Genomic DNA, 18,010 nt, shown 5'->3' on the forward strand with positions numbered 1-18,010 from the left:
TTTGCGTCTCTGACCGGCTTTCCCAAACGCTGGCCGAAAGAACGCAGGCTAAGCAACTTGTCGTAACAGGGAGGCTCGCCTCTTTTTTGCGGGGGGACGTTCTGTTTCTCCGCAGGCCTCAGTGTGAATTTATCAGGGTGAGGGGTCCTGGCACCAACACAGCCTCCCGGAGAGGTTTGCTAGGGCTTGCCCTGGTTAAGAGTCCCAGATGTGAAACCCACTGAGGGGAAGGCTATGGTTTAAAAAAAAAAAAAAAGGTGAGAGAGAGTCTTTTTCCTGATGACCTGGGAAACCCTTGAAATAGGGAAGCAGTATCACCTGTCATCCCATTGCCCTTGGACAGCAGGGTTTGGAATTGGTGGTGCCGCCTTCCCTCCATCCTCTCTGCCTCTGTTCCTCCTTTCTGTTCGGGAAGCTTCTCCTTGCTGCGTGTTTAGGGCACACTCAGCCCTTGCCTCCTCTTGCCCTACAGCAGTGCTGTGACATGATTTTATGGTGACGACACTAACTCAGGTGCTGAATTGACATGTTTGCAGTCCCAAAGCTGACTTGGGGCAGACCCTGGGCCCCCTGCCTTTTTGTCCCCAGAGTGGAAGCTCTGCCTCCCTGCTTATCCCACCATGGGAACAGGAGCCGCGCCCCCAGGCAAGCCTCTGGCAGTTGCCATGATGATGGGAAGTCTGTTCTGGACCCCCAGCCTTGTATTGGGGGTGAGCGGTGGACGGAAGGGCAGGGAAGGAAGACTCTAGATCTTTCTGTGTTTCTTCCTGACACCTGGCTGTTGATCAAGGTTGGCAATTTGTGTCCCTCTGAGAGGTGGGAGGAGGGTTGGAGACAAGGAGGTTCCTCCTGCCCGTCCTTCTGAAGGGAGCACCCTTATCTGTGGGCCTGCACCGTGAATGTCTGGTCCTGGACCCCAGGAGGCCCGTGGGCTTTGGGGAATGCAGGCTCTGCCCAGTGGGTCTGGAGAGGCAGCAGTCGGCTGAGTTTGCCAGAAGAAGAAAACAGGGGCCCAGCTTGAAGCCAGGTGGTTTCTGGGGAGACCGCATTTGTAAGTTAACAGCTGGACTTTGGCATCAGGTAGTCTAGGGCTTAAGTCCTGGCTCGGGTGCTAGCTGGCTGTGTGGCCTTGAGGAGTTTGCTTCACCTCTCAGAATGTGCCCCCCTTGGGGTGGTTGTGAGGGTCAGATGGAATCCCACTGGGAGCTGTGAGAGTGTTGGCCACTGCTTTCTATGATCAAACCCTGCCAGGGGATGTGCCTCCTCCACGGGCCGCTTGTTAGCACCTGGGGCTGCGCCTGGTGGTCCCCCGACAGTTACGTCCAAGACGTCTCAGAGTGAAATTTGTGCGTCTCTCTACTGGTCAGTGGCTAGAACCACAGGGCGACTGTTATCTGCACCTGGACTTCCTGCTATGGGAACCGGCTGTTGTTTGTGCAGACACATTGAAAACTGAAACTTGACCCTGGACCAGCGGTGCCAGGCCCTTTCTGACTTTCACTGGCTAACTTTGCCCCTTTCCTACCAAGGGTTGGCTGGACGATCGCTCTTTTGGTGGCTGGTGGAGATTAGGCAGACCGCAGCTGCCAGCTGCCCTGCAGAGATCCCCAAGCCAGAGGAGGCCTGGCCCCTTCCAAGCCCAGACGCCCTCCTCTTCCTCATCCAGTTTCCCTCTGCAACCCCGTGAAGCACTCATCAGCAGTGCTGCCAAGAAGGAAACATTTTATTAACGTTTCCCTTTGTTTCCAGTGCGTTTGTAAACACGTGGGCCCTTGACCATGTGTCTAGTCTTAAGACTTCAAAGGGCCTTGAAAGCCACATTTTGATGAGTTTGGTGCAAAATGAGTTGGGCACATAGGGATTTAATTTGCCTTGAAAACTGCACAGCCTTAAAAGTTAGCAGAGTATCAGCTTCCCTGGTGGCGCAGTGGTTGAGAGTCCACGTGCCGATGCAGGGGACACGGGTTCGAGCCCTGGTCTGGGAAGATCCCACGTGCCGCGGAGCAACTAGGCCCGTGAGCCACAACTACTGAGCCTGCGCGTCTGGAGCCTGTGCTCCGCAACAAAAGAGGCCACGACAGTGAGAGGCCCGCGTACCGCGATGAAGAGTGGCCCCCACTTGCCGCAACTAGAGAAAGCCCTCGCACAGAAACGAAGACCCAACACAGCCCAAAAGTAATTAATTAATTAATTTTAAAAAGTTAGCAGAGTAAAGGTTAGTGGCAAAATGAGTGCTCAATCCTTGTCAACCCCCCAAGTTTGTTTTTTCTTAGATTATTTTTGGCTGCGTTGGATCTTCGTTGCTCCGCACGGGCTTCCTCTAGTTGCGGCGAGTGGGGGCTACTACTCTTTGTTGCGGTGCGCGGGCTTCTCATTGCGGCGGCTTCTCTTGTTGCGGAGCACAGGCTCTACGCATGTGGGCTTCAGTAGTTGTGGCTCGTGGGCTCTAGAGCACAGGCTTAGTAGTTGTGGCGCACGGGCTTAGTTGCTCTGTGGTATGTGGGATCTTCCCAGACCAGGGCTTGAACCCTCGTTCCCTGTGTTGGCAGGTGGATTCTTAACCACTGTGCCACCAGGGGAGTCCAGTTTGTATTTTGAAATGGGGAGCAAGATCGTTAATTTAAGTGCCCTTTGGCCTTAGTGCTCAGCCAAAGGAATGAAATCTTTCCAAGTCTCCATTCCCTTGTGAGGGGAAGGGGCTTTGTAATCAGAGTATTTCAGCTAATGAAAACTCTCCCAGAAACAGCCTGTTTAGCTAATTTTTTTCTTTTCCTCACAATAGCAACTCATAACTCCAAGAGGGAGTGAAAATGTCACATCGCTCAAGGCAAGCCTGAATCTGATTTTTTTCTCTCTGGCTTTGGTCTCAGGATGCTGCCCAAAAACATGGTGGGAGGAATCTTTCTAAACAAAGGGATCCTTTTTGCTTTGTGATAAGGCTTTTGTCCGGGCCCCTGAGCCCACAGGGGACCGGCTCATGTGCAAGGAATTTAGGGTGGCCTACCCCACACCCCTTCCTTCTTCCGCTAGAGTTCTCCGCTAAAGCAGGCTGGCAGGAGATGGGGAGTTTACGAGCCTGATTTGTGGCTCGCATCCAACGGCCCTGCTTATCTCCCCAGGACAAAGCTCGAAGATGAAAGAATCCCGCAGGCCTTTTATTGCCCACTTTACTCCCTCTGCCGTGACCACCGCCTTCCCTAGGTGGTCCTAGGGACACCCCTCCCTGTCAGTGTGGACATTCTTAAGGCAAAGCTGATGCTGAACGCAGGTGGGATGATCTCAGAGGAGAGGCAAGTCCTGGCAGAGGCACCGAGCCCCGGAAACGCCTGCTTCAGGCCCCACTAGTAGCAGCAAAAGAACCTAATGTGTGTGAAACGCTCAGAAAGCAGCAGGTCAGATGCTGCAGGTGCAAGTCTGGATTCCAGTCTCAGCTGTCTCTGTGCCTCAGTGGCTTCATCCATAAAATGGGAAGATAATGGGAAAAGCCATTCTAAGATTAACCTCTAGAAAGATCCCACAACACATCCATCTCCCAACTGACTTGGGCAAACCTTCCTTCACCCAGAGCTGCTGGGGGAGGGGATGCCTGAGTTTTGGGGAGACTCAGCTCCCCAAGTCAGAGTGGAAGGGATACCTCACAAAAGGAAGCATAGTTTGTAGGGAAACCGTTTAGCGTGGTGGTTATTAGCACAGGCCAGCGGGTTCAAATCCTGGTCCTGCTGTGACCTCCACTGATGGTTTACCCTCACAGAAAACTGCCTCCATTTTTTCTTCAGTGAAACAGGGTAATGGGACCTGCCCCATACAGTGCCCTTAGGATTAACCAACAAAACGCACAGAAAGAATATCACTGTATCCAGCACACGGTAAGGGTTCACAGAATTACTATTACTCGTGTAAAGTGCTCTGAGAGCTTAATTCCATGAGAGGCTACTTTAAAGACACAAGTACTGAGTCCTAGGAAAGGCCCTGGTCTTGGACAGAGCCCCAGGCTGGGGATTAGGGTTGGGCCTCATCGGTGGAAATGGATAGAGTGGGTCCTTGGTGGCCTGGGAGCGTGGCCAGAAAGCTGGGAGGCACCTGTGCCCCTGCTTGACTCCTGGCCTCCCCTTGTTTCTGAGCTGCAGTGACCTCTTTTCCCCTAGCGCAGGCCTAGGCCAGAGACAGACCTGGGGGCTGCCTCCACACCTTCCCAGGGGTTGTTGGTGGCTTTTAAATGAGTTTTTAAATCTACAGTAAGAAATGTCCTAAGTAACAATGAGGCACTGACTCTTAAGATTATCCCCAAATTTTTACAGGGGAGTTTGCCAGGGCTCAGAGAGGGTAGCGATGATCAAGTTGTGTTAAAACCTGGGAAACCTGAATTAAAACCTGGGGTCCTGAAGCTGCTCGCAAGGGCCTGGCACAGGGTGGGCGCCCGCGGACAAGGGAACAGAATCTGAAGGCGGCTCTCCTTGTGGGCGGTTGGCTGTCCTTGTGCCAACTGGAAGGCAACATTTCAGGGGTTGCCTCTCTGCACCCTCCCACTCCCCTCCCTTCGGAGGTAGCCTGTCCACTGGGCAGGAGGATAGCCGCCTGGGCTGTTGTCACTGCAGTGACCACCAGGGGCCACCTTGGATCCTTAAACTGAAGCACCGTGGGCAGCCCGGGTGGTGGGGAAGGCACAGGGTCTCCAAAGCCCCAAGGAGGGGGACACCCACCTCTGCCCTCTTTGTGCTCTGAACACCTGGGCTTACCAGTCTGTGGGTGGGGGCGGTCTGGGCCAGGGAGACTTTCTTGAGTTCTGGCACCAGACCCCACTACCGTTTCACCCCAGGGTCTTGCCACCCCCAGCCCCCTAACTCTTGACTTTCCTCCCTCCGTCCTTACCCAACCTACCTTGCAGCAAGAGAGTTGCCATGAACCAGTGTTTATGGTTCAGTTCTTAATCAAAGGACACCTCCTCCAGAAAGACTTCCCAGACCATCCCCCAAATTCCCTGCCTGCCCCTCTATCCACCTGGTTGGGCATCTGTCTCTCCTGTACTGAGAAACCCTGAGGGCAGGAAGCCTGTGGGCTCTGTCCCTTCTCATCTCCCTTTAGTACCTGGCTGTGTGTCTGGCACAGGGTCAAGAGCAAGTGAATGTTTGTTGAATGAATAAACAAGAGCATACCCAGCAGAGTGGAAAGGCAAGTGGCCCCAGGGCATTGTGGGTAAGCTCTTTCTCACTGGTACTCACCCAGAGGGTCCTGGTCAAGAAGGCAGAGGGTGTGAGGATCCAGAAGGCTGACTTCATGGTGCTGTTGGGGTGACTGGTGGGTCCTCCTCTGCCCCGCCCTGCCTGCACCTCTCTCACGATGCTTGTCACATTCCGTGGGAGAGTCTGTAACAGAGATGTGGGCTTTGGAGTCAATCCCAGTGCGACCATTTAATGTTGCTGAGCATCACTTTTCTCACCTGGAAAAGTGACGTAAGAGAGCCTACTAGTGGGACTTCCCTGGTGGTCCAGTGGGTCCGGGGTTCAATCCCTGGTCAGGGAACTAGATCCCACATGGCGCAACTAAGACCTGGCACAGCCAAATAAATAAATAGATAAATAAATATTTTTTTAAAAAGAGCCTATTAGTCGTTGAGTGAAGTCACTCAGTGAAGCCCCAGCTCAGGGCCTGGCACAGAGTGGATACCACCATACACCAGTAGTGTGCCCTGGGGCACATCATTTCTCCAGGCCTCCATTTCCCCACCTGAAAAGGAGGCTCTGCGAGCCCCAGTAATCACGCAGGTGGCTTAAGGCACACGGAGTGCAGCCTAGCAGCTGGCACCTAGCAGCTGCTTGTTAATCATCAGCTGACGTTTACAGAGGGCTTCCTCCGTGCCAGGTGCTGTTTGTCTCACGTTGTTAAACACTGTTCTAACGTCATTCTCTGAACACTAAGGGTAGTTCCCGCCATCATCTCGCTGTACAGATGAGGCCATACCGCTGTCAAGTGGCAGAGCTGTGTGTGAGGAGTAACCAGAGCTTCCTGGAGTGGAGACGACCTCTCTTTAGACCCCCTTGGGTGCCTGGCATGCAGTAGGTGTACACTGGGGTTTGCTGAATGGACTAGAGGCAGTGGAACCCCATGCGCCACCTGGGATCCTCTGGGTATGAGGAGGAAAGGCCTAGGCCCTGGGTTCCTCTGGGGCAGAACAGGGCCCCCTCCCAGGCACCCTGGGTAGGTGTGGCCTTTGCTCCTTTTTTCAGTCTGGTCTGTCCCACCCACTGCCTGTGTGTGGCTCGCAGTGCCCTGAGCAGCCCAGCCTCTCCTCTCCGGCAGGGCCTTGGCAACCCAGCCCTCATTGGCTGCACGTATCCTTGGAGATGAGGCACCAGCAGTGCAAACATAGGCGGCAGAATGTTTCCTTCCTCCCCCGCCCCCTTGCCCTCACTGCCACGAGGGATCTATTCACCTCCCAGAAGCAAGCCTGCTGGCAGGAGCACATCCGGAAGGAGACTGCCGCCCAGGTCGCCTGGAACATCAGCTATGGCCACAAGCACCTGAAGGAGGGACCCTTGCCCAGGAAGCTGCTCCAAAAGGCCCCCTTCAGGTCAGTCTGGGAGTGGGGCCATCCCAGGCCACCAGCTACCTGTTGGATGGCCAGAGACCAGGGGGCTCCAGGATCAGCTGTCCAGGGGAGTAGGTGTCCAGGGCCCTCCGCCCAAGGGAGACAGAGTCAGGCAGACCCGAAGAGCAACTCGGGGGCTAGCAGGCCAGACCAAACCAGGGGGCTTAGGCATGAAGCAGGTCCCCCCGCACCCTGCAGCTGCTCTTCCAAGGCATATCCCTCGACGGCCAAGGCCAGGCCTCCTACCTCCGGGATCGGCATTGGCAGAAGCCGGAGGAGAAGTTTCCGTCCTGGGAGTACAGCTGGCCTGTGGGTAAGGGCCACCACCCTCTTGCCATTCCAGGCCTTTGCAGGCAGGCCCAGCCTCGTCCCTCATCATATTCCTCTGGCTCACTATTCTCTGAGCAGGACTCCAGGCCTTTGCACGTTCTGGTCTTTCCACCTAGAATGTTCCTCCTGCCCCATCTTCTGCTGGCTAACTTTCAGATGTCACCTCCTCTGGGAAGTCTTCCAAGAGTCCTCCAGGAGACTAGTTGAGCCCACCTTTGTGCTCCTGCAATTTTTGAGTCTGCGCAGCACTATCACCACTCCTTGAGGATCCATCTGGCCTGGTGAGGCCTTGGGCTTCCAGGGCTTCTTAGTTAATTTTATTAACGCCCTCACAGCTCCCAGGTTGGGGCTGGCACTCAGTCACTGTGGGATAAATGAGTATGGACTAGGGAATGAGGCCTTGAATTGGAATCAAGAGGTTGTGAGTTCAAATCCTGGCTCTGCCACTTTCATGTTGTGTGAGCTCACGCAAGAAACTTAACTTCTCTGGGCCTCAGTTTCCACACCTGAAAACTGGGAACAAATGAGTACCTCCCTTCCTTTGTCACAGGGTTTTGGTGAAATCAGGCGGGAAAACACCCCGAACAGGAGTTATCCTCAGAAAGCTGCATGAGGTGGGTAGGACACATTCATTCATTCAGCATATAATCCTGTCGTTCAGAACAGCCAGGAGAGGGAGATCTGGAGCCACTGAATCCCGGCTCTACCCCAAAATGAGTTAGTGAACCAACAGGCACAGAGCGACTCAGGTTGAAATTACCAGGCTGGGTTTGAATTCTGGTTCGTTTGTTTGTTCATTCACTCATTCATTCATTAACAGATGTTTATTGAGCACTTAATATGTGCTCCTCTTTTTGTCCTGGGGTGTATAGCAGAGAGCAAGACAGACATGGGCCCTCACAGAGAGCCGATGACAGATAGATGAAGTAGTGTCAGGCTGTGGTCCGTGCTACAGAGCTGCACTTTTCAATCTTTACCATCACAGGAATTACCTGGGGATCGCGTTACAATGTAGGTTCTGATCCTTCAGTGACGTGAGTGGGGTGAGATTCTGCATTTCTAACAAGCTCCCTGACGATGCTGATGCTGCTGGTCCATGGACCACACTTGAGTATCAAGGCTATCAGAAGAGGTAAATCAGGAGAAAGCGATGGAGGCTGAGGGGCTTCTATGGTAGACAGGGTAGTCAGGGAAGGCCTGCTGGGGTGGGACGTTGAGCAGGGTCCCAGGTCGAATCTCCCCCATCGGATTCTTCTGAGAAGGGCCCGACTCCCTGTGCCCACAGTGCAAGACTCAGTTTAGGCCTCACATGGGGCTTCCCTGTTCCTCCTCTCCTGCTCGGCCCACAGGTCCATACCTGCTGCCTGTGAAACCACTGCCAGGCATAGGGTCTCCAGATGGAGCAAATTAAAATACAGAATGCCCAGTTGCATTTGCATTTCAGATAAACAGTGTAAGTATGTACCAAATGTGGCATGGGACATACGTATGCTGAAAAAATTACTCATGGTTTATCTGAAATTCAAATGTAATTGGGCATCCTACGTTTTATCCAGCAACCCAAGCATTGGAGTCAGGGGAGCTGATTCTGGCTGCCCCCTGGGTACAAGGGCAGTGCTGGGTTCAGGGCAAAGTTCAGTTTTTCCCCATAGTGTTCTGTTTAAACCCACAGTTGCTCCCAGAATCTCTGGAATATTCTGTAAGCATCTGGCCTCATGCCCCTAACCCAACCGGTTCAGAAGCCAGATGGGGAACAGATGACAGACCTTCCGCTGACCACTTCTCCCCTCCCCAAACAGGTACAGACAGGAGCTGTGTCTTCTCAGTGGGTGCAAATAGCCACAGAAGAGGGGTTGAAGGCATTGTCTGGGCCCCAGCTAGGTCAGCCCCAAGTGCCTTTTACACATAGAAAGCACCAGTCTGGTGCCTGGCACATAGTAAATGCTCAAGAAATGGTAACTGGTACTATTATTATTATTATTAATTCAACAGGGAGGATTTGCAGCCAACGGGCATTTGGGAAGCTAGTTCAGCCTTGGGCCACCCTGGAGGTGTTTACCGTGGAGCATTGGGATGGCTGGGGAATCACTAGACAAGGGGAGAAATGTGATGAGGGGTAAGTGAGGTTGGGGTTGAGATGGGATCGAAATAGTTAACAATTAGTATAACCTGCGTGCCCCCAATCAGGGCAGATCCTGGCCATGGAGCCAAAGCAGGGTCTCGAGATGCCCATGCTTTGCCAACCATACCGTTTAGTTACTGGATCCTAAGAAGGAATGGGGGGCCTAGGGTAGGGGTCAAGGGGCACAAGGGGCAGCGCTGTTGCTAAGTGCGCAGAAGCATTTCACTGTTCTAGCAGCTGGAGCAGCTGTGGCACTGTGTTGTGTTGGGCTGTGGGTGCGCTGGCAGGAGTGGTGGGCCCAGCACCGGGCCCTTGTTGTGTTCAGGGGAATCCATGAAGGACACCAGGGCTCCAGCTTACGCCAGGTTCCAGCCCATCACAGAGAGCTTTTACATCAAAAGGAGCATCTTCCATGTCCCACGGCGAACAGACCAGCGGATGTGAATTTGCTGGGGGTTCAGAAGCTGCTCCTTCCTTTTCCTGTGGTCTGTCTGGACCCTGAAGAACAGAGACACTGCCAGCCCCACCCTCCCTCTGTTCTGTTCAGCTCTGCCAAGCGGGGAGAGGCACGAGTCCTACTCTAAGGTGGGCACATGTCTGGGATTCAGGGGGGCCCACCTGCTGCCTCTTGTCTGCCCTCAGGGACCTCAGCTCCTTGCAGAGCTCCTCACCCCTGCCATCACCATCACCAGCACAGGTCACTCTCCTGGGGGAAGCAATGGAACCTCCAAGTGCTCCAGCAGCAGACCTGGGGCAGGGGAGGGGCATCTTTAAGTTCTTAAGGTACTAAGGGGAGAGGAGGGGGATATATCCCTGTCCTTACTCTCTACATCCTGTTGAAGGGACCCATAGCAGAATTGCTCAGTCCCAGGGTATCCCAGAGTTTAGGGAGGAAGTCGTTTCCAAGTTTACTTTCTGCTTCTCACACCTCCAAGAACCTGCACAGGTCAGGGTCGCCTCACTGCTGTAACAAACAGCCCCTAAATCCCAGTTGCTCAAACGTACTAAAAAAAAAATGTATTTTTTACAGCACAGTGCAATCTGGTGTTCAGCAGGCCACCTGCCACATGCTGATCTGGGGACGCAGGCTCCTCCCATCTGGTGGCTGCGCCATCTCCTAGGGCCTCAGAGTCCTTCCCTGAGTCCTCTACACCCAGCTGCGGGATGAGGGAGGAGAGACAGGGGCCTGGAGAGAACATGCCCACCCTTGACCACCTTGGCCTGGAGCCAACACATCCTATGGGTGAGAGCAAATCACATGACTTCTAGATGTGAGAAGGCTGGGAGTGCTGTGTGACCAGGTGGCCAGGAAGAAGAAGGGAGAGGGTCCCCAAACACCTAGCCCATCTCTGCCACAGAGCCCGATGTGCCCTGCGGCTGCTCTAGGGGTGGATGTGAGCTTGGCCACCACCCTAAACTCACAAGTCCCTTCCTGTATGAGTTTGCTAGGACTCCCATAACAAAGGACCACACACTGGGTGACTTAAAATAACAAAAAGTTGTCTCACAGATCCGAAAATTAGAAGCCTAAAAATCATGCTGCCTCTGAAACCTGCAGGGAAACCCTTCCTGGCCTCTTCCTGGCTCCTGGGAGTTTGCTGGCAGTCCTTGGCATTCCCTGGCTTGCAGCTGCATAACTCAGTCTCTGTCTTGGTCATCACATGGCCCCTGTGTCTCTGTCTTCATGTGGCCATCTATTTTTTTTTTAATTTATTTATTTTATTTATTTATTTTTGGCTGCGTTGGGTCTTCATTGCTGTGCGTGGGCTTTCTCTAGTTGTGGCGAGCGGGGGCTGCTCTTTGTTGTGGTGCATGGGCTTCTTATTGTGGTGGCTTCTCTTGTTGTGTAGCACGGGATCTAGGTGCGCGGGCTTTAGTAGTTTTGGTGTGTGGGCTCAGTAGTTGTGGCTCGCGGGCTCTAGAGCACAGGCTCAGTAGTTGTGGCACTCAGGCTTAGTTCCTCTGCAGCATGTGGGATCTTCCCGGACCAGGGCTTGAACCCGTGTCCCTTGCATTGGCAGGTGGATTCTTAACCACTGTGCCACCAGGGAAGCCTATGTGGCCATCTTCTTATAAGGACACCAGTCATATCGGATTAGGGGCTTACCCTACTCCAGTATGTCCTCATTTTAGCTAATTACATCTACTATAACCCTATTTCCAAATAAGGTCACATTCTGAGGTACTGGTGGTTAGAACGTCAGCGTATTTTTTTTGAGGGGACACAGTTCAGCTCATAACCCCTCCCTTCTGGTAGCTAAACCTTGGTTACTGGGGCCATCTTGAAGGACCTTCCTCTTTCCTTGGATTCCCTCCCAGAATCCCAGACATGTCAAATGTTTGTGGCTGGCATCCTACCCAGCATTGGTGCACACAGCACCTCATTGCTTACAAGGCCTCTGGCATGGAGGGAACCCAAGGATTCACCCTGTTACCAACCAGGGTTCTTGGCCCCCTTAATCGATAGAAGTTGATCAGAGTCCAGACAAGAAATTCAGGCATGCTTTACTGGGGCACCTGCTGCAGCGGGGGAGTGAGAGCAAACAACATGTTCCTTGCCTGCTGGCTCACTCCCTGAGGCAGGGGCGAGCTTGTTCCTTATATGGGGTGAGGGTAGGGGTGTGTCCGGGGGGTCGAGCGGGAGGGGTGGCTTAGGTGGTTGGCCCACCCCTTAGGTGCTGTTGTGTGCAGGGGGCATGTGCAGTACCCTGCTTTTGCTCCTGACCCCCTACTTTTGCTCCAGGCTCTTCAAAAGTGGCAGTTGGGGTTTTTGGTCTTTTGTATCTTTTGGGCCCAGAATTTGCCCCAACTGTGCATGCACGCAGTTATTTTAGTCACATACAGTTTCTTCGTACTTTGTTGCTGGAGGAGAGGTGTGTCCAGGTGCAAGCACTGCAGCACTGCAGCAAAGGGCCCCAGGTCCCAGCCTGTCTCAGCCCTGCGCACAGCCCTTTGTGAAACCAAAATGCTCACGGGCCCACCCTGCTTAATCAGGGCACTGTGGTACCCTTCTACTCCGCTCGTTCAAAGAGCAGCCCCTCAGTCTGGCCGAAGAAAGAACGAGGCAAACCAACAGCTCTGTGAGGACCACCCCCAGAGGAACTTTCCAGGTGTCTCCAAGTTTTCCCCTTAGCCTGAAACTCCACAAAGGAGCTAGTAGTTTTAAAACAGCAAATTGAACTAAGTTGCCTGCTTTTCCCTTATCAACTTTGGGAAAGTTCTTGACTGGGAAAGAGCAGGAGGCAGAGAGCGTGAACAAGGCTCTGTGTGCATGTGATCCTTGGGAACTTGCACCGCAGCCTTGCACCCTAGAGGCAGGTGCTTGAGAAATACCTGCCGAATGTAATCAACCAGATAGCCCACTGTAATCAACCAGATAGCCCACTGCGTTCTTTGGGGTCATTTGAATGCAACAAACCTTGATCTGATAGCTCCCAGGGGCCAGGTCTAGGCTGGGTCCCTGGGGCAGAGGGGGCAAATCTTGGAGCTCATGGCACAGAGTGAGAAGGGCTGTGATGGGGGAAGACGGGCACCTTTGGAGCGCAGAGGGGACGCCTAAGCCAGCATGGGGTGTCAGGGTAGGCCTCCTGAGGGACATCATCATTATTTCTGTCATTAAATGAAACAATGCTCAGAAAATGCCTAGCAAATGGCTGGCTCTCTATATGTGAATTATACTAGTTGTTATTATGATTATCTCTATCGGCAGCAAGGCTGCAAAGCTGCTTAGAAGAGGACAGGCTGCTACCAGGGCAGCTTTTCACAGCTGGGATTTTGCAAATAAATTAAGTCTTTTGGAACATGATTTGAGTGATGATGTTTTCAGTTCTCCCAAGGATGATACCACATTGCTAGCACCATTCTAGAAACATGGGAAAAAGGTTGATTCATAACAAGCAATGGATGTTCCAGGTTGTTAGGGCTTAATACTTCTGGGGAATTTATTTATTTACGTATTTAGTGAGCACCTCTATGATATTTGCTACATGCAGGGCCTTATTCTAAACCCACACTGTCCAGTTCCATAGTCATGAGCTACATGTATCCACTGAGCATTTGAAATGTGTCTCATCCAAATAGAGATGTGCTGTAAGTATATAAGTATAATAAAAAATGTAAAACAGCTCATTAATAATTTTTATATTGAATCACATGTTGAAATGACCAAACTTGGATATATTGGGTTAAATCAAGGATCAACAAACTTTCTCTGTAAAGGACTAGGTAGTGGGTATTTTCAGCTTTGTGGGCCATCCAGTCTCAAATAAGCAAATACTCAACTCTGCTGTTGCAGTGTAAAAGCAGCCGTGGCTGGTACATAAACAAATGGGTGTGGATATGTTCCAATAAAACTTCATTTAAAAAAACAGGTGGTGGGGGCTTCCCTGGTGGCGCAGTGGTTGGGAGTCCGCCTGCCGATGCAGGGGATACAGGTTCGTGCCCCGGTCCGGGAGGATCCCACGTGCCGCGGAGCGGCTGGGCCCGTGAGCCATGGCCGCTGGGCCTGTGCATCCGGAGCCTGTGCTCCGCGGCGGGAGAGGCCACAGCAGTGAGAGGCCTGCATACCGCAAAAAAAAAAAACAACAACACAGGTGGTGGGCTAGATTTGACCCATTGCCTGTAGTTTGCTGACCCCCTATGTTAAATAAAATACATTATTAAAATTAGTTTTACTTCTTTTTGCTTTTTAATTAATTAATTTATTTTTTGGCCATGCCAGACGGCTTGCTGAACGTGGGCCACAGCAGTGAAACCGCCAATTCCTAACCACCGGACTGCCAGGAAGTTCCCTTGTTTTGCTTTTTTAATGTGGCTACTAGAAAATTTCAAATTAAAAATTGGCTCACATGCTATTCCTATCGCACAGGGCCAATCTAGGTGTTTTACAAGTATTAACTCGGAGGGATAGCTCTGTTGCCCTGGGAGAGGGATGCCTTTGTGTGTGTGTGTGTGTGTGTGTGTGTGTAGGGGGGATGTGTGAATTCTGATGACAACCTAAAGAGAGCATGTGGAGTTGGTGCCTTGGCCTGGCTTCCCCACTGCCGAGTATGGAGTCCAAGGGCAGGCGGGTAGCTGCTTCCTGGGGGTATCCGGACCTGTGCCCTCTCTCTAGGTTCATCCTTTGACTGAAGCGAAGTTCCCGGCAAGACCACTAGGTGGTGGTGTTGGACCACAGGGTACCATGGTTGGACCACTGGAAACCTGCATTTTCGGCTTGGCTCTGCCATGCATTTGTTGTGTGGCCTTGGATCTCAATTTCCTCACCTGTAATATGGGGTTACACTAGACTAGTGAAAACATTAACTTTGGGGGCATACTGACTTGATTTGACTTTTGACTCCACCAGGGCCACATTATGACTTTTGTGGGTCCTAGTGCACTTTTGCCTTCACGAATCCCTTCTTCCATGAAAAAATAGTAAAAATTATATTTTACAACAACACTGGTATAAAGACAGTTATGTTAATATTATATACTAAAACTTTGTCTTCAACCTAAATTTTTATTTTTTCCCTTCTTATCCTGAAAGAAATTAAAACATTTCCGTGGCCCCTAAAAGTGTTGTGGCCCTAGGCCCTGCGCCTACTCTGCCTCATGGAGGGAGGTGCCACCTCCACTACTCGCCAGCTGTGTGACCATGGGCAAGTTGTTTAACTTCTCTGGGCCTGAGTTCCCTCATTTCTAAAATGGAGATGACAACAGAGCCCACCTTTTTAGTGCTATTGTTGGTATTTAGTAGATAGTGTATACCATTCCTTCTTAAAACACAGCCTGGCCCAGAGCAAGCTTTAGCAAATGACAGCTGCTGTCATTATTATTATTACTACTATCTTTAAAGACATCTTCAGCTTAACCTCTATGAAACTATTAAAGTAACTCAAGCAGGAATCTCAAAATAAGTAAGTTGGAAAAATAAAATAAAACTTCCAGGGTATTTGATGGGGAAAGTAAAAGAGTTTCCTAGAGGAGAGAGGGTCAGCAGAAGGACTTTTTGCAAATAACTAACACGTTTTCTCCCGCCATCAGGGAACTCATAGGAGGTAAGAACACGGGCTTGTTAACAATCAGTGGAAACCTGGGCCAGCTGGGGACTATACGCCAGGTGGGCTGACCCTCGGGTAAGGGGCGGGCATGCGTGCGTGTGCGTGTGCGTGTGCGTGTGCGTGTGGGCGAGAGAAACCGGAGCGTTCGTCTTAGAGAAGGGAAGTTTGCATGGAGTTTCGGAGGCTGTGATAGCCCTAGACCCACAAAGAGAGGGACAATGTGTTCACAGGTTAGAGGGGCAAAGAGGGGAGGGCAGTTTAGGCAGAAGGCACCGCACTGCAAATACCTGAGGTAGGAGGGTGGGGGGCAAGTTCAAGGAGCCACAGTGAGGTTTACCTTTAGCTGGATTTTAAGGTTTTAGTTCTTGTGTCTCTGGTGCCATCCTGTTTTATTTTTTATTCATTTGTTTGTTTATTTTTTGCTGCGTGTTGCTGTGTGCGGGCTTTCTCTAGTCGTGGCAAGCGGGGGCTACCTGTTGCGGTGTGTGGGCTTCTCATTGCGGTGGCTCCTCTTGTTGTGGAGATCGGGCTCTAGGTGCACAGGCTTCAGTAGTTGTGGCACGTAGGCTCTAGAGCGCAGGCTCAGTAGTTGTGGCACGCAGGCTCAGTAGTTGTGGTGCACAGGCTTAGTTGCTCCGCGGCACGTGGGATCTTCCCGGACCAGGACTCAAACCCATGTCCCTGGCACTGGCAGGCGGATTCTTAACCACTGCACCACCAGGGAAGCCCTTCCTGTTTTAAGTTTAGTTTTTTGTTTGTTTTTTGACTGCATTGGGTCTTTATTTCTGCACGCAGGCTTTCTCTAGTTGCGGCGAGCGGGGGCTACTCTTGGTTGTGGTGCGCAGGCTTCTCATTGCAGTGGCTTCTTGTTGCTGACCACGGTCTCTAGGTGCACGGGCTTCAGTGGTTGTGCCACGCGGGCTCAGTAGTTGAGGCTCGGGGACTCGAGAGCACAGGCTCAGTAGTTGTGGCACACGGGCTTTGTTGCTCCATGGCATGTGGGATCTCCCTGGACTAGGGCTCGAACCCGTGTCCCCTGCATTAGCAGGCAGATTCTTAACCACTGCACCACCAGGGAAGTCCCCCTATTTTATTTTATTATTATTTTTTGCCACACCACGCAGGCTTGTGGGTTCTTAGTTCAGCGGCAGGGCCGTGGTAGTGGAAGCACAGAGTCCTAACCACTGGACCACCTGGGAATTCCTGCCATTCTAGTTTATATCCTTCAGGTGTTCTTTGAGAAACTACAGTACACTAGAGGGTACTGTTATTTTTTTAAATCCCCAGTTTGAACCAGCAAAAATCATTCCCTGACTTTGCAAATTAGGTATTTCCATCCGGAAGGATTTCTAAAAGAAAAATTACAACAATTCTACTACCCAATGTTTACTATCTTTTTTGTTTGTTTGTTTACTATCTTTTGCTCAAAATAATTTTTTTTAAAGGATAACTGTGTAAAGGCTATTGCTTTTTACTCCAAGATGGCACAGTTGTGCCCCCTGAGTTTAATTAACCTGACAAAAATTTATTGAGCAGTGACTAAGAAGACATAGCTCTGCTCCCATAGAGGTAGTAGGTTGGGGATGGGAAACAGACATTGGACAGGTGATTACACATGTGATGAGGGTTAGGAAGGGGACACGCAGGGCACTGTGGGAAGATGTAAATAAAGGTCCCAAAGTAGACTGGGGAGAGCTGATCAGGGGAGGCCTCTCTGATTGAGTGAGGTTTAAGTTGAGTTTCGAGGAATGAGAAGTTTGCTAACTGAAGGGGGAGAAGAGTGATGCAGGAGGAGGGAAACAGCACGTGAAGAGGCCCAGAGGCTGGGGAGAGCCTGAAGAACAGAGGAACAAAGCGATGTGGCTACAGAATGTACATGGTTGAAAATGGAGCTGGAAAGGTAAGTGAAAGCCAAGAACCACAGAGCTTTGTGGGCCGTGGTGAGGACTTGGGTCTTTATGCGGAGAGAAATGGGGAGCCATTGAGGGTTTAAGGCAGGGGAGAGATAGGATGAGATTTGCATTTTAGGGAGCACACCCTGCTTGTGGGAAGAGAACAGATTGTAGTGGGGAGGTGGTGGGACCAGTAAGGAGGCTGTGATGTCATCAAACAAGAGGCAGTGGCTTGGACTAGGGCCGCCCCCTTTGCCCTTGGCCCCATGAAGCCTGGGGAACCAAGCAGTCATTCAGCGAGTGTTGCATGCAGAGCCCTCACTGTTTTCCATCCCATTTTCCCAGAAGGATCAAGTGTGTATGCGTGCGCATCCTTGTTTCCTTGAAATTCCTTTAGATTTACTTAATTTCAGTAGTTTCCCTGAATCCTAAAGCTTGAACACACTGCTGCTAGCGTCCTGTGGGACCGCGGTTACCCACTCCTCCTTCAAGATGTGACCTGTGGGTTAGTGACGTGGAATACTGGCTCCTCAGCGTGGCCTCTGCCTTCAGGACTCTTTGGGTGGAAGCCCCGATAGGGGTCCTAGGTGGCTGACACAGGTGTGAACCTCTCTCACCCACACATCCCTGAGATGGGTGCGTTTTCTCCTTCTGGGAGGGAAGAGGGATGTGGCCTCCAGTTTGTCACTCTTTCCTCTCCCGGTTTGGCAACTGCCCTTTATACTTGCCTTCTTCAGTCCGAGGGAGAGATGGGAGCCAGGGTCGCTGACCTGGAGAAGCTCCCTTCTCTCCTTCCCACCCGCGCCACTGACTCACAGGGACAGGATGAAGGGCACTGGGGAGCATGTTTGTTTGAGGCAGGAAAGGAATGTTGATGAAGACGAGAAAATAGCGAAGACTGGAAATAGAGGCATCTCCATTTCTCAAGACTTGCCAAAATACTTGCTGTGTTGAATGATAAAGAAATGGAACACTTCCCTGGTGGCATAGTGGTTAAGAATCCACCTGCCAATGCAGGGGACACGGGTTTGAGCCC

The 18,010-nt window shown here is 51.7% G+C and overlaps 1 protein-coding gene across 1 annotated transcript in view; it reads left to right on the forward strand.

The window, feature by feature from the left end:
- The first annotated feature begins 83 nt into the window (after positions 1-83).
- ABHD6 (abhydrolase domain containing 6, acylglycerol lipase) overlaps positions 84-18,010 on the forward strand; it is a 120,617-nt gene continuing 102,690 nt past the window's right edge. Inside the window, exon 1 of the mRNA XM_073811267.1 lies at positions 84-16,982. The gene's annotated coding sequence lies outside the window, so the exon portion shown is untranslated. The remainder of the gene's footprint in view (positions 16,983-18,010) is intronic.

Source organism: Tursiops truncatus, chromosome 10 (genome assembly GCF_011762595.2).
Source record: "Tursiops truncatus isolate mTurTru1 chromosome 10, mTurTru1.mat.Y, whole genome shotgun sequence".
Taxonomy (NCBI): domain Eukaryota; kingdom Metazoa; phylum Chordata; class Mammalia; order Artiodactyla; family Delphinidae; genus Tursiops; species Tursiops truncatus.